This window comes from Aquila chrysaetos, chromosome 13 (assembly GCF_900496995.4).
Source record: "Aquila chrysaetos chrysaetos chromosome 13, bAquChr1.4, whole genome shotgun sequence".
Lineage (NCBI taxonomy): Eukaryota > Metazoa > Chordata > Aves > Accipitriformes > Accipitridae > Aquila > Aquila chrysaetos.
This window is the reverse complement of record NC_044016.1, coordinates 17,879,409-17,896,495: the sequence shown is the minus strand read 5'-3', so window position 1 is coordinate 17,896,495 and position 17,087 is coordinate 17,879,409.

Below are 17,087 nucleotides of genomic sequence, written 5' to 3'. Positions count from 1 at the left end.
AAGGAGCTGGGAGGAAAGGGCTCCTCCCTGTGTGGGGTACTGCTGCCTGCCTGGGACTGTCAGGTCCTCCTTTCCTCCTCCCTGATTTTGGAAGAGGTGGTGAAGCGCTCAGTGGTGTTTATTCCCACAGGCTAGCACAGACCCTAGAGGAGGACAGGCAGGGCAGAGACCCTGCTGGGACGTGTGCCAGGCTTGCCAGCCCCGAGGAGCGTGGGGTGAGCATGGATGCCGTGCACCTTTCCTGCTGAGGCCAACCAGTTCTGCTTGCAGGTAGAGGCAGGGGTGGATCTTGGAGCCATTTCCAGGGAGCAGGCTGGCGCTGGGGAAAGCAGGGAGGCTGTGGCTGCCTCCTTGCCCCCACATTCATGCAAGGTTGGGGGTCCAGCATTTAGAAAAGGGTCCCGGCGAGAACTCACCCATCCATCCCCGCGCTGCTCACAAAGACGAAGGGAGATGGCTTTTCATACTATACCAGTTAAGGAGTTCCTCAGCTTAGTGAACCTCAGCTGACCTCAGGGTATATTGAGTTTCCAGCTCAGCAGAGCAGCGTTTCAGTTGAAAGTACGCCACCCAAAATTTCCCTTCTTGCATCTGGGGGAAATGGGGGCTGCAGGAAGGTGGGCAGTAAATGGCAGCGCACAGAAGCAAAGGTGACATTGGGTTAGTGACTCTCAGATGTAGTCAGGTCCCTTCCTAGGAAGGATGTTGCAGACCAACAGGACCAGCTTGAATGTGAAGGACCTTCAGCAGCTTTTGGCAGGCACTGGGGCATGGGGGATGGGAGGGCGCCAGGCCCACAGCACTGCTAGGTGCTGCAAGTTGGGACGCAGGAGCATGGCCCCAGCAATGCAGTGTTTACAAAGGTGAAAAACATTAATTACACACACTATGCTCCTCCTGTTGTTTCAACAAGATCAAGGTGTGTACAGGAGAGTGTGTGTGTATATACATGTGCACGCACACACACTCACCGCGGCTGGTGCGGATACCACTCGGCGCAGGATTATTCTAGTCGGGCTGCAGTCAATACTGAACAAATACAGTATATGTCCCATCTTGCCTACAGCAGTGAGGGAGCTGTGGCAGGCTTGATGCTTTCCTTCCTCTTGTAAAAGACCCAGAGTGTTTTCAGCAATGCAGGGAGCTCGGGTCCCAGCCACCTCGGGTCCTAACAGTGCATGGTCTTACTGCTGCACCAAGTGAGTCAAGCGGGAGCGACTCCCAGCCGGACACCTTCCTCACCGCCAGTTCACCCCTCCATGCTCTGCTTGGTCGGTGTGCTGCACGAGACAGGGGTTCAGTGTAAGAAGAAAAAAAAAAAAGAAAAAAAGCATGTGAGATCATATAATTAAAGATGGTATCAGAATCTCTAATTAGGATGACTGAGAGAACTTGGCTGGGAGACGCAGCCAAGAGCTGAGTTAGTGTGTTTGCCAGTCCAAAGCTCCTTAACAGTAATTAATCCTTAAATGTCCAATTGTTCAGAGTTCAAGGAAACACCTCCTACTACTGTACTTTGTGTTCCTGTTAAGCAAGGAGACACAGCAGGGCGTGTGCCCTTATTCTGTAAGAGCGACACGCCTAGGGGTGTTGTTAGGAACTAGACCGAAGGTTGAGTATAATTATTAACTACCTAAGAGTTCCCAGCATTGCACAATTACCCAGGCTGCCTTGCAGCTGTGCACTTGCCCAGTTTTTTTTGGTGTTTTTTTTTTTTTTTTTGAAATAGAAATGCCAAGCTTTAGTGGTGCATATGTACAAATTATACTAAAGCATCGTCTGCTCCCCTTCCAGTGTCCTTTGTGCCTCTGAGCTGGGGTGCATTAGCGGAGGGGCTGAGGGGAGCATATGTACATATACATGTACTGTATGAAAGTCAGTGCTCTTCACTGAAACTCAATAGGCTTATTTACATCAGTTGCAAATTTGACCCAGAGATTTTTCCTTTGTTTTGATGCTGTCAGCAACTCTTGCATTAACATAAAAGCCTTGGCTATTTACTCTTGTGGGCTTTTTCATTCTGTTTGCATTTTTGAGGTGGGTTGTGTTGGATTTTCTTCTTTGTTGATATTAACAGGGAGGAAAACCTGAGGGAAAGAAACATAGGTTTGACACAGTACGTGAATTGAACTGCTTGTCCTGCTACAGGTCTTCTGCCGTCATCAGACCCTCGTCTGGGCAGTCACTGGGATGGTGGGAAGGGGTGCTCAGGTGTGGGCAGCTTGTGCTGCCTGCTACAGGCAGGTGGGTTTGAGGACCAGAGCCGCCACTGGTTGGTGCCTTCAGGAAAGCCCAGCTCAGAGGTGGCATCACATATCACTTGCAGACAGAAGGGAGTTATGTGTCATTTCCTCAGATGCAGCATCATCTTTTAAGTTGCATTTCTGCGTTTTTATTTTCTCCTGTCTTTTTTTAATTGACCCTTTCTGGCGGGTGTGGTGAGGGCCGGCTGGGAGCCGGCCAGCCAAAGTCGCTTCTGCAGGCGATGATTAACTCGGGCGTCAGCCAAGGCCATTTAGTGTTTATAAAACTCAGACAATTAAACACGGTCACAGCACTGCAATGCTATAATTGGAAAGCAGACTGTGACGATGTCCACCAAGAGGGACTGGCTCCCTGGCACCAAGGCCTGGCCAGGGCTGCACTGCACAAACACCCAGCCGAGAGGGTCCCTGCCCTGCCGAGCCTGCATGCTATGAACATGAAAACAAAGGCTGTGGAGGAAAATGGAGGAGAAAAGGGACTTGCCCGGGGCCACCTGACAGCCAGGAGCTGGCTCAGGTGTGTGGGCCGGGTCCCCCGGGTATAGGCCACACTGTGCCCCTGAGGGTTCATGGCGGGCCCCCACACCAGCCTAAAGCCAGCTCTGGTATTGCCCTTACAGGCATTTATCAGGGCATGAAGACCCGTCCCCTGCCAGGCTGCCATTTTGGGAGGGCAGAGGGATTGGCCTTGCCCTGTGGCTGCTGCCTGGGGATTTGGAAACGGCCATTAACCAGGACCCAGGCAGGCTTTGGAGTTGCAGCCAGTGGGGAGTGGGGTGGTTGGGGCTCTTCCCAGTTTATATGGTACTCCTGCAACCTGGCCTCGACTCTTAGCCAGTTCTGGATACCGCAGTACCAAGCGCCATTGATGCTTGTTCCCCACTGGTGATTGAACAGCCATTGGGAGCTGCCTCAGTGTCCTGGTTTCAGCTGGGATAGAGTTAATTTTCTTTCTAGTAGCTGGTATAGTGTTATGTTTTGGATTTAGTATGAGAATAATGTTGATAACAGACTGATGTTTTCAGCTGTTGCTAAGTAGTGTTTATACCAAGTCAAGAATTTTTCAGCTTCTCCTGCCTAGCCAGCAAGAAGGCTGGAGGGGCACGAGAAGCTGGGAGGGGGACACAGCCAGGACAGCTGACCCAAACTGGCCAAAGGGGTATTCCATACCATGTGATGTCATGCCCAGTATATAAACTGGGGGGAGTTGGGGGGGGGGATTGCTGCTCAGGAACTAACTGGGCATTGGTTGGCGAGTGGTGAGCAATTGCATTGTGTATCACTTGTTTCATATATTCCAATTACATTATTATTATTATTATTATTATTAATTTTCTTCCTTTCTGTCCTGTTAAACTGTCCTTATCTCAACCCACAAGTTTTACTTTTTTTTCTGATTCTCTCCTCCATCCCACTGGATGGGGGGGGGGAGTGAGCGAGCAGCTGCGTGGTGCTTAGTTGCTGACTGGGGTTAAACCACAACAGTCAGGCAGCTGCTGAACTGGCTCTCCAAGCAGATCTATGTCTTCCGTAAAGTCTGGCTAATGGGGTTGATGCTGAGTACTGGACTGGCATCACCACAGCCCTGCTCCAAGCTCTGCAACTGACTCACTGTTTCACCACGAGCACATCACTTCACCTTTTTGTGACTCAGAATTTCATCTATCAATTAGGGATTTATGAGGTTTAATTAAGGTCTGTGAAGCCCTTTGAGATCCTTGCTTGAAAGATGCTGTGCAGGCATAAAGTGGTGTACGCAATGAAGAAAACAAGAGAAATTAAATGCTCCAGACAAGAGAGAAGAGAGGGCAGGTTTCCCACTGCTTGGTCTCCCAATTACATGCTCTTTGTTTAGATGGCAACCTCACTTTAACCTGTGGACAAACGAACTTGTTCACCCCTTCTTGCAGCAGACAGGCGATGACGTGCAGCAGCATCTTACTCATTAGTTAGCCTTCAGTCATCTTTCCAGAACTATGAGCAAACGGGGAAGGGGGAAGGGAGCGAGGGCGGGTGAGGAGTGCAAATTCCAGAGAAAAGGGAAATATCAGAAAGCAAGCTAGGATGTGCAAGGGCCTTTATCGCTGCTGCTGAGATCTAGCTCTGCATAGTAACAAACAGGAATAGATTTCATCTGTCCCTAGAGGTACGTGCCCTGGAGCAGGGACGAGCTGATGAGTTACAGCAGAGAGGAAGCAAAAGAGTCTTCTTATGCAAGGCATCTATTTCAGTGTCAGAGAGGTGGTAGACTCGACTTGAAGGAGTCTGAAGAAGGTGCTTGAACCTAGCTAGAGTGAAAAGTTTTTTTATCTATGTTTTTTAAGGTTAAGGCCTTATTTGCAGAAGTCGTTGATCACACACTTCGTTTGAAGCTCCTGCTTAAATTTAAGCATGTGCCTTTGCTGAACGGGGATGTGCCCAAATGTGTTTAGGTGCTTGGTGGAAACCAGGTCTAAGGGGTGGGAATCTAACAGCAGCTGTGATACTAGCCAGACCACAAAGGTCCCCAGGAGCCACAGAAAGCAGTAATAGGTGAACAGCCTTGCCATATTATTCATAAAGTCAGGTTGACCTGGGGGAGGAATGGGCAAAAAGGAAACTCCATCTCCAATCTTTATTTTCTCCTTTGCTTGCTGTACAAACAACCCTGGGGAAGCTGGCTCCAGTAGGTGTGGTCTGTGTATGCACTGCTGGGTGTGCCACTTTGTTGTGTTAAAAGCACCATTCCTCACCAGAAATCAAGTTTCCAGGTTGTCACTGACAGTCACATCAAAACTTGTGACCCCTCCCATCCCCCACCTGCATGCCTTCCCTCTTATGTAGGAAAAACAGAGATGCCTGTTGAGATGAAACCCAAACTAGCCCTGGGTTTGGTGTCTGCCTTTATTCCACGCTGATCTGAGACCCCTCTGCATATCTTCTGAGCTGTCAGGGAAAAGAAATGCATGATAATTGCTGCTGGCTAGAACAGGCCCCTGCGTTCGGAGCGGCCATCCTCACTCTCCTCCTCTCTCCTGGAAAAAGCTCCCCTGGTCCATCCAGCTGTCCTCAGGGTTTCTTAAGCTTCCTGTTGGGCTGGCTAGTCTGCTCTAAACTTCATCTTTCTGAAAGTGCTGGTGCCCCAAATTTAGCACAACGTTTAGCATCAGTGAGTACTCTTTTGGGATAAAGCGTAATAATGACCTTCTGTGACACTCCATTAACATATCCCAAAAGAAATATTTGTTTTTGTTGCAATAGCAGCATACCATTGACTCACTACATGATCCACTCTAATTCCTCCAGATCCTTTTGTGTAGTGCTGCTACTTAAACAATTATTCCAGGTCGTTCATTTGTGCACTTAATTTCTCCTTCCCAATCACAGTACTTTGCTGTGTTTTTATTGAATTTTATCCAGTTGATTCTGAGCAGCTTTTGCAATTTATTGAGATCACTTGAAATAATAATGTGCAGATTAATTGTTCAGAAAATCCTATGCACAGGCCCATGCCTGCACCCATAGCTGGTTCCAGAGCCCAGCCTTTCTGTCTTAAAAACAAAGGCCTCTAGCACTTGATGGCATTCGTGCAATATTCAGCTGAAATGTCAGGATGAAGCCTGGCAAAGCTGTGAATTTTGGAAGGCTCTTTCAATGGAAGTATGGAATAAGAGCATCTGTTCAGCTGGCAGTGCCTTTTGGTCTCTGATCATCTAGCATTGGTTTGTATCACTGACATTTTCTGTATTATTACTGGTCTTGAAAGCGTGCAGCTGCTGAAAATATGCAAGCTTGAAATTGGCTTCTGACTGTAAGGGAGGAGATGGAGCTCCTGTTGTGTGGCTGTACACCTGGACAACCACAGGTCTCATCAAGAATCCCCTGGCCTGGGCTTCCACTCCGAAGGACTGGAGCTACAGCTCCACTGCCATTACATTTTTCCCCACTTCCAGCCGAAGGGTCCGGATACACGTAGTGTTTAGGAGTGAAAATGTAGGGATTTGGTGTCCTCTCGTGGCAAACATGAGAGTTACAGTTGGCAAAAGCAAGCGTGATCCTCCAAAGGCAAATTGTCATTCAGGCCAACTGGCCGTGTGCTCCAGGCAGAGCAGTGATATTCCTTTCCGCCCTGCACTGTAAATATTTCTAGTCCTGTCTGGTTTCTATAGTTTATGTATGCTGACCCCTCCTATTTATTTTATGCCTGGTTAGTGGCTCCCCTTTCTGGAGTGCTGAGGTATGCGTGACTTTGGGTTTAAGATTGACTTGATGGTGTTTTCTTGTTTTCCCCTGTGATTTCTTTGCCTCACAAAAGGAAATTCAGTTTCTGTAAGGACCTCTTCACAGTTAGTGAAGGCCTTAGCTGCTTGCCCTTGCATGGTCCCTCAGTAAAATAAGTGTGCCTTTGTCCAAAGGCCTTTTAACCACTTCTCTAAGCACTGAATCTATTACCCTCAGACTTGCCCCAGCGTGGTTCCACTCACCAGGTGAAAGAACTGGTGAGCAAGAAGACACAGAGCACCTGGACACCCCGTGTTGGGCTCTTTTAGCCACAAAACAGGTGAGAGCAGCTCAGAGCACTGCATAGATGGTGAATGCTACAGTGGGAGGACATTTGCCACAATTTGCGGTGTGTGAAGTACGTAAAGGGAGCATGCTGAGCCATAAGCTCCTGGCTCCAGGTGCTTCTGTTGGATATGGATGAAAACTGGTCAACCTCGACGACCTTGAAGTGTAAAGGTCTGTAAGTGTTTGGTGCAGCTGCAGCCAGAAGAGTCTAATAGCCTCATCCCTTATGAGGAAAAGCAGCCTTACCCCCTCTCCCCATATCATCCACTATGCTACCACTTGGTATTCTTCTCTTTTTCAAGGGCAGCACAAGTGTTAATGAGGCAAAAGGAATATAGGACAGCTGGGGCTGGCTCATTGAGGTCAAAGCGATACATTTTCTGACATGTAAAGGCAGGCTGAGAAACAAACTTCTGTGGGGGAGTCAGGTAAACAGAGGGGGTGTGGGTAGATGGACTAGCAAGTCTGGGACACTGTGGCACCTAGACAGGCTGACCCCATGGAGTCTGTGTGTTGTACCTTCATGTGGGAAGAGCTTCAGAGGGCACAGGAGAGTCAAGAGCTTCCCACAGGGCTGCTGCAATTACAGCGCTGGCTGAAAACAGGGCCCCTTTGTGGCGTGAATACAAACAGCAAAAAGCTGGTACTGCTTTGGGAATTTTATAACTTAATGAAAAAGAATGGGAGAAAGGGAATGCTAGTATTTCAATTTTACAGAGAACCTCAGTGCTTTGAGACTTGGGCTTCAGTTCACGGAGGTATTTATTTAGTTGCCTGATTTCCATGCAAATCTTTGAGAATTAGGTACTTTGGATGTAAGCACCAATGAACTCACCCAGAGACTCACAGGAAGAGAGCATACATTTTCTGGTCCCTACTCTAAAATGCCATCACTCTCTATCAGAGGCAGACAGACTGCTTCCCTTTGCTATCTGCCTTCCTGCCAGCGCTGCTGTCTCAAGGCTGTGGTAGCACTGGCGGACTCTCCCAGGACTGTGGCTGTAAACAGGGCTCTCCAGAAATGAGTATTATCTCCTGATCTGATAACTGAGGGTTCAGCTGAAGATGAGGCCATGGAAAGTAGCTGGTCCCCAGCTTCTTGCTGCTTATAGACTCAAACAAATCATCATGCTACAGAAAAGTCAGTAAAGAGTCTTTAGCAGGGGATCTTTGAATGGTGACTTCTGCTGTTCTCTGGGTCTTCAGAGCCTTCAGCTGGCTTGCCATCATCATCAGGCTTCAGCTGGCCTACAGAAAGGCAATGACTAGCAGGAGGATCCCCCCTTCCTTCCCACAGCCCTGGGGTTCCTGCCCCTGTGGAGCAGGGGGTATTTCAGCCTATGGCATGATATGCAGCTCACCTATATCAAAGGTCTGGAAACTGCTAGAAAAGGCAGTGAGAGGTAGTTACAGCTCTTGCTGTGAGTGTACACCATGTTTTTGTGACAGGCGGTGGGTCATGATGGATCTGTGCCAGCTGTACAACCTGCAAAGGCAGGCTGGCGTACCAACAGCCTCCCGGCAGCGCCAAGCATAGCCTGTGGAGACAGACTTTGTGCTTTACTTTGGTGCCAGCCTCAGGTCAGTGGCTAAAGGGCTTCTGCCCTTGCCAAGCAATCAATCTGTGTGGAAGGTTGTGCTCTCCTGCAGGCACAAGGAAGAAATTTTGAGTTTCATTCAGTTATTAACATTGGATCTGAGGTTTCATTGTAATATTGCTGCCTTCAGCTACTGCTGGGTGTTTACAGGAGGCTACTGCTTCATAGCTCATCCAAAACATGGTTATGTTCAGTGGTGAACTTGTTTATTTACTTATTTATTGTCACAGCTCAGGTCTCTATAGCAGCTCTGTCAATCCCAAATATCCAGGTGAAGAGTCCGGTGCTTCAGTCATGTGCTGAGCTTAGAAAAATTTACTTTAAAGATGTGTAGTTGAGGCTTTGTGTTTGCATTTCTTTTTTCAGATATTTCTTTTTGAAAGCCATTTAAGAAACAATTTAGATCCTCCTCGTCTGCAACTCCAGAAGCTTGGGGTTTTTTTAGGGAGGGCGCCAAGTATTACAAGGCCTTTTGCCCACTTTCAGTAACCTGACCATACACAGAGCAGTGCTTTCCAACTCCTGCCCGAAATGGCTAAATTAATGTTCCGTTTCTTCTTTTTCTTTGAGTATTTGCATTCTTTCCAGCAGGTGGTAGCAGCCTCCTTTAAGCTCTGCAGCTCTCCTGCCCGCTGCTGCAGAATTGCTGCCCTGTGATTCATCTCCCTGGCTGCTCTTGGCTTCACTTCATCTCCTCACCTTTCGATGCATGCCTGAACTCTCCTGTGGAGGAAGATCTGCTGTTTAAGTCCAGAGTTTGCACTAAATTTGCCAGCAACGTGAAGTGCAGCAACAGGAGGCCATGGCACAACATCATGAGGAAATGTGAAATGTCTCACTGTTGTGCATGATTTACTCCTAACGGTTTCACAGCACTATCATGTTCTACCCATTACAGATGTGGGTCTTGTAGATGGAACAATTCAAGGATACGCTTCCTAAATATAAAATTCAAGATCTAAGGCCTTGTCTAGGCAGTAGGATTAGCTGAAGCACTGACAAGTCACAGACAGGCTGTATCTTCAAATAAAATGGAGAATCAGTCTGCTTTGTATTTCCACAACGAGTCCTCTGCTATGTCAGTGTAATATGATAGTTTTGTGGGTGCCATTACATTATCCTGTGGTATATGGCCTCTGCTTCTTAACAGCTGAGAAAGCTACTTCCCTAACTTAGTAAAAGGTTGTCCTTATGGTGGCAAACCTCTTGGGTTTAATTATAAGTGGTTAAGTGCTATGGTTTTTTGTGTCTGTTTAGGGTTGGTTTTTTTTTTTTTCTTTTAATGTGCAGCTGTAGATTCGTTATTTGTATTTTAAAACACTGGTCCTATAGGTGAGGACCTAGATAGGTTGTCAGAGTTTCTGGTTTTCCGTATTCTGTATAAGTAAAAGGAATGCAGGGAAGAGCTCTGTTTAAGTGAGAAGATAAGGAAAAACTTAAAAATCTCTCAGCTTTCTCAGCTATAGCTCCCATACCAGGTATAAGAGGTGAAGCTCTAGGTATATTATAAGCCACCTAAAAATGTAGCAATGGGCCAAGAAGTTTGACTAATATGTTTTAGTGCATATGTTTGAGTATCTGTTTGGGTGTTGCTTACTTCAAAGCTGTAACTGGGACCTGACTTTTGTTTTTATGGTGTTTTGCACTGTTGGGCCTAGACACGTGAAACAGGTCCTTTGAGAACATAACCAAGGCAGAAAACTTCTACTCTTCACCACCAACTCCCACACAAAGCTCTTCTGGGCTAGTTGTATTTTGAGCCTTCTCCATCCTGGGCAGGTGACAAGAAGACTCATACAATTCAGGCAAGGTTAGCTACAAGGTCCAGCTAGCTCCTTGTCCCACCTGAGCAGCAGCAGGCACTTTAGGGAAGGTGTTCTGTGTTGATCATTAGGTAATTAGTTACATGGCTTCAGTTCCCTAGGGTATTCCTAAATACCATCAGCTCATGGTCTGGAGCTCTCCATGCCTTCTGTAGCTGCGTCTAGCTTTGCCCTTGCAGTAATGCAAAAGCTTTAATTTGTCTCTGACACCTACATCTAAAATTCTCTCTTCTCCCTTTTGCAGACTTCTTTGATCTTTGCTGCCACTTGATATTTACTATTCAATCCAGGAGCTATTTTGATGCTTGAGTGGTGGGAAGGAGCACTTACAGAAGATTTACAAGACTTGCAGTTAACGGTGTTTCCCTTCTGGAGCGTGTCACAGTGTCTAAAGGCTAAACTCTTACTCTTGGAGCTGTGGTTTATGGCAAATGTATGAATTAATGCTATCTTCCTTTCCATGTTTTGCTTGGCGTCTGTCTTCCTCAGAAGACACTTTCTGGGATTTTAAACACTTCAGCTCATTAAGAAGTCTGTTTCTCAGACTTGTTGATAACGAGAGCTTTCTGTTGAGGAGTGAAGCAGCCACAAACCCTTGTATATAATGACAAAATCCACCAAAGGTAACTCCCATCCACGCTGAGGCTGTGCAATGCAACCTTGACTGACAGGTGATAATGGCCCTGATCAGCCTCACCTGGGACCTCCCACATCCTTCCCATGTGCTTGGGAGCTCCATTTCAGCTCAGCCCAGGTAGGGGAGCTGCTGGCTGGTGTGGTGCCCTGACAGTGACTAAGGTTATAAGTTTTCATTACCTTACTGGTCAAAAGAGCCTGGGTGTTTAACTGTGTTTCACGTTGTGAGATGCCTAAGTGGAATGAGCTCATCCCTCTTAGACTTGAACATGCTGTTGTGTCTGACGTGAGTAGCCCCTTGCATTGGTGAGGTCTATGGTACATTTGTGCTAGAATGAGGTTGGAGACTCGGTGTGGAGGGAATGCTTTCCCCTGTCTGTGCAAATTCCTCCTTGCATGTCACTCTGAACAATAGCTGTTCATGTTCCAAATTAATATTACATTCCCGTTTTTTGAAAAGTGAAATGGGCATAAAATCTACCTCCAACATGTTCCTTTGAAGAATGTAAAATTTCAGTCATGAAAAAACAGAAAGCCAAAATAAGCAGCTCTTTGTAGGATGGGTTAAACTGCCTGAGACAGGTGTGTCAGTGGCTTGTTTAAGCATTTAAAGCTATTTACTTAAGCAGCCTGCTGTTATTCATGTAGGAGCTCTATCTGGGTGTCAATGGGCTTGGAAGAGACCAGAGGGCACTCTGGTGTTTTGTGCGAGGACAGCAGACTGCTCTTTGAGGTTTGATGCTGACACTGTAATTGAGGTATAGCAGAGTCTTGCTGGGGAACATAGTATTGCAGTCTAACTGGCATTTCTGTATGCTCTTTGAATCTGCAGAAGTGACCAGGCTACTGTGATAGTCGTAGCAAGGGTTTTGGAGACCTGGACAGAATGAGGGCAGAGTTACTGATCCTGCTTGTCCACCAGTGCTCTGTCTTGGCAAATACAGGTGAAGCATATCCCAGTGAAGGAAAATTTGCCAGAAGGAGAACTGCCTGCATCCCATGGGCTGAAGCTGTAGAGGAGGTCTTTAACATGCCTACTCCCAGGACTGGTTGGTACTCAAGGGTTTGTGTTACTTCCCTCAGCACCTCTTTGCTGCTTCTCTCACTATCAAGGAACTTTATGGTCTCAGGTAACACAGGAGAGGTGACACATCCCTTACATTGTCTCACTTTAGGACAGGGTTTCATGCACAAGGCAGAGCTGTGCTGCCCTACACCACAGGTTGCTGCTGCTCTGGGCGGAGGCTTGCTTGGATCACGACCCTCCCATGCTCTTCTGTGCTGTGTCTGATGTTCTTCACACCCCCTGGCAGCCAGTCAAACATAGGTTTTTGGAGTTTCAGCGAGTCAAATCAGCTTGTGGAAGGAGCTGGTGGTTCTGGAGCTAGTGGAAGAGAGCCAGGCACAGCATGAGGCTGGTTGAAGGCAAGGAAGGAGCAGAGGCAGGGGAGGAGACAAGAGGAAGAGGACAACCTTCCGCTTTGGGTGGATGTGGGCTGTTACATAGGGCTCAGTTGCCCTTGCTGCCTCAGGAACAGAGGCTCCTTCCCTGCCTGTTAGAGACAGGCTAATCCTCATATTTGCTGAGAGTCCCCCTAAAAAGTGGCCAGCTGTCTCTGAACAAGTAAGAGAGAAGCTGTGCCACTTCTGTACTCCTTTGACCCTTGGGTGGGGCAATTTATAAACTGGGGTTGCGCGTGTCTTTGAAATAAGTTACCATTGTTGCTTTGCTTTCCAAAGGTAAAGAGGCTAATAAATTTTATGGCTGCTGAGTTATCAACTTGTTAAAATATAAAGGAAGAAAAAGAAGAGATTTTCTTCTTCACAGCCTTAATGTCTAACAGACAGTGCTCCAGGATTATCAATTCATAGAGGCACTTATCATGAAGCTATTATTAGGCCTGTTCCTTTGGTTGCTCTCCTCAGAAGGTAAGTTTTGAAAGGCCCTTTGAAAATTTGAGTTGTACAGTATTTAGGAACCTATATTTTTAGTTGTTGCAAGGTGGGTGTATAGCAGGAGTCTTAAAAGCAGGATGAAGAAAATCTGTGAGTAAAACTGATTTTGCATGTAATTTTGGGTATGTTTGATCATCTTTGATAAAGATACTTGCATTGGTTTGCAGTGTTCTGGGGATGGACTGCATCTTAGGAAGGCACTAAGGCTTTCTGATGAGAAAAACATCATCAAATAATTAGACTAACAGTGAGATCTGTCCCAAAATGGTGCAGGAATTCAAGCAAGGGACAGAGGCTTTCTCTGAATTCATATCTATGATCATCTTCTTTTCAGTGATAGAAGATTGTGTGAATGGGTTAGGCAGCATCCTGGCACTCAGGGCATCGTTGTTCAGATTTCTGCAAATTTCAGGGTAGGGGGGAGCCTTTGTTCCCTATACTGGGTCTGTGAAGTCCACATTTGGTGCCAGATGCCAGGTTTTTAGGTGCTCTAGGACTAAAAATGCTGTATATGTTTCGGCCTTTTTGGCTCTGTGCTTCAGCTCTCTGCCTGTAGGAAAGTAATGATAAATAGTAATAGTGCTTTACCTTAACAGTAGGCTGTGAGGATAAGTATATTCAGGTGTTTATAAGGTGCTCTGATAAATAACTAACTGTTAGGAGGTTTTGGTTGCTAAAAACAGAAGAAATGATCACACTTGAGCTTTCTAATTTAGGGAAAAAGGTGCATGGTGACTGCAGTTCCTGTGAAAATGTGATTTGGGAAAAAATGTTGATTGATAGCAGCCTGTAAGAATTATTAGCTGAAACAGGTTAACTATGAAAGCAAGGGAGGAAGGAGTAGACTCTTTCTCCCAAATTTGGGGAAAATTGTCAGAAAAATACTTTACTCTTTTGTGTGTGTGTGTGTGATGTTGAGACAATTAAAAATACAAACTAGAATAATTAAATGGTAGAGTGAGGGAGTAACTATAGTATTGGGAGCAGAAGGAGTTAAAAAAAAATCATCCTATGGAAAGCATAAATCCAAAGCAAACTAAGAAAACTAAAGAAGTTAAAATTTAATCAGCCAAACCAAAAATGAATCCAAGGGAAACAATGAGTCATTGTTGAAGGAATAAAAACTAATAAATCCTTTTTCAAATACATCTGAAACAGGGGGTCTGTAGGGCTGACTGATGTATACAAGAAAGCTGAAGCCCAACAGAAAAACTAAATTATTTTTAATATGGTGTGCTCTGCACAGGAGCTTAAAAAAGGCCTTGCCCTCAGAACGTTTCAGCACAGGGGGCAAGCCAAGGAATGTCAAATCCTTGAACAAATTGTTAACAAATAGTAAAAGAACTGCCAGAATTAGATGATATCCACCCAAGAAAGCGAGCCAAGCAGAAATACTAACATGCCCATTGTATTAACTGTTGTGCAAACTATTTCTTGAATTAGTATTGGTGTCAGGAATGGAAGATGGCAAATGTGAAACCAGTTTTTCTAATGGGATCGATTTTAGCAGGATCTGGGGAATGGCAGTGGTAGTTGTACAAAAGCAGTGAGGTTGTCTTCTGCACTAGGCAAATTGGTGAGAGCAGCCTAAAGAACAGAGTGAACTGACTCAGGGTAAACATGACCTCCCTGTGGAATTGATGAAGAAAATCCATGACAATGGGTACATGCCCATGGATTGATTATTTAGCTGGGGTGTATTTGGATTTCCATGAATCTTTTGAGCAAGAATTCCAAAGGAAGCTAACTGTCATGGTATAAGGGCAAAGACACCTTTGTGGGCCCCTGGTTAAAAGCTGGGGACTGAAGAATCAGATTGTAAACTTTCAAACCATGAGAAGAGGGGAGAGTGAACCTGCAGAGGCTCATATTGATCTGCATTGGGATGTGGGCTCTCCACGTATTCAGAAGTGATCTGGTTAATGGGACATGCTAGCTTGCTGATGCAAAACTATTCAGGATGCTCAGAATTAAAACTTAGAAGTAATATATATGGGGAAAAACTAGCTATGTGTGCACTATGGTGAACTGCTTGGTCACAGAACAGCTGTCTGAAGATATCAGCTCAGTGTTAGCAACAGTCAAGAGAGACAAACAATTTCAGGAGTCAGGGAGACAACAGCATAGAAAACACATTTCTGCTGCTGTATAGGTCCGCAGTTCACCCACATCTTGACAGTTGTCTAGACTTTTCATCTCAGAAAAGATGTGGAAAAACCTAGGAGTAGTATAAAGGGGAAGAGTGCTCAGACTTCTGAAACAACTTCTACATGAGATCAAATAGACTGACTCTTCAGCCTGGAAGAAGGATGGATAGGTACATGATGAAGACATACAGACATATGCAAAAAAGTAAATTTTGTGGAAACAGGGGAATAACTATTCTTTACAAGAACAACAAAGAAACAGATCAAGTTATTAATGAATGAGAAAGTACTTTTTTTTCAACATATAATTAAATGATGAAGCACCTTTGCCACAGGACTTGTGGGGGAAGCCGAAAGTGTGAAAGAATTAGAAAAACAAATAGGCAAATTCATGGGAGAAAGGTCTCGGGGAGTTCTTCAACATTAAGTAATTGCTTGCTCAGGGAGACCAATAGCACAGATAGTTGGGAGGATAGAGCATGGAAGTATAACTGTATTTTCCTTATTCTTTCCCTAAGCATCTGCATTTGGATGTTGTCAGAGGCAGAATCCCAGATTAGATGGACCTTCAGTCTAACACAGTACAGATGTTCTTAAATCTTTGAAATATCGAGAGGTCATTCCTTCCCCCCCTGACCCCCCAATCCTGGAAACTAGGATTGGACCCTCTTTCTCCCTCAATGTAAGCTGTGGATCTGTTCTCAAATATAGTTGAAATTAGTGTTAAAATTCTCAAAGATACTGAGTTTCTGCAACAGGTTTGCATGATGTAAATGAGTCCCTCGTTGCGTGTGCCTCCAGTATCTCAAACAACAGAGCTGGGGTTCTGGTTATTGTCCCAAGTAAAGCATCATCTAAAAACATGGATTGAACAAGCACAAATGTAAATAAAATGTCACACAGCAGCCAGGCAGCAACTGTCTCAACTTTCTACCAAGTACAGTAAAATAATACAAATTTGCATATAGCTCATGGTTGAAACCCAAATGGGAAAAAACCCCAAATGTATGGAAGTTGCTGACAGTTATTGAAGATGGTCACGTAGTGTGGCTCATGAGACAGGCTGAGGTGGTCATGGGGAGCAGTAGTGGGTTTCTGCCACTGTGCTGACCTCTGTGTGCACTGGTGCCCACGTCCACTGGGGCTGCCCAGAGCCCCCTGCTTGTGCCGGGCATGTCACCTCCTTGCAGTGTGAGCACTGCCAGCTGCCCTACACCCAAGCACATCTCACCTGCTGGGCTGAGCTGGCTCTGCATTTACTCTTTCTGATGTCAAAAGAAATGTGTACAAGCAGATGTACGCAGCAGGACTAAATGTTCCAGAAGTAGCTTCTGGATGTTAAAGGACAGTTATTCAAAGTACAGCAAGACTTGTTATGAGACTTGCTGGATGCTGATGGCTTCAATGTGGCAAGCAGGGACAGCTGTGAGCATGCTTTGAAGTTCAGCTGAGGATCCAGACCCAGACTTCCTTTGTGGAGATTTTAGGATAAACAAAAATCTATGTGTATAAATCCAAGCGTATACTCAAGGAAAGAGAATAATGTTTACTGAAATAGCTACAGGCCTGACTTCTGGCACCACAGGCTATTTCATCTGTCAACACTCTCTACTAAGAGAAAAAGATTGCAGCTGTTTCTGTATCATTAGGGCAAACTCACAACAGTGCGATGTTGCTCTCTGTGGAAGATATAATGTGAATTGCTCCTTTCTAAGGAATTCCACCTTGTACATGTTCAAATTAATCTAAATTTGGACAGAATAAGACTACAGTGATATATGAAATGTGCCAAAGAGGAAAATGGGTAGAAAAGGCCTGTGGAGGATGAGGTTGGTTGAGGAGATCCACAAGCAGTCTATCACCTGCGTGTGTGGCTTAATTGTATTCCACTAATTTCAACAGATCTGACCTGCTTATAATAACTAAAAGCTTATTCTAGTATAGCAAAAACTAAGAAAATACATTTGGTTGTTGGGATGAGCCTCACCTTTGGAAAGTAGGGCAGAGGAGAAAGGTTGCTTCTCTCAGGAGTCTGTGTTTTTAGGTATATTAAATCTTCTGAAGTGTTTTTCTAAGGTAAAAAGATAGCATAATTCATTCTTTTAATGTTTTTAA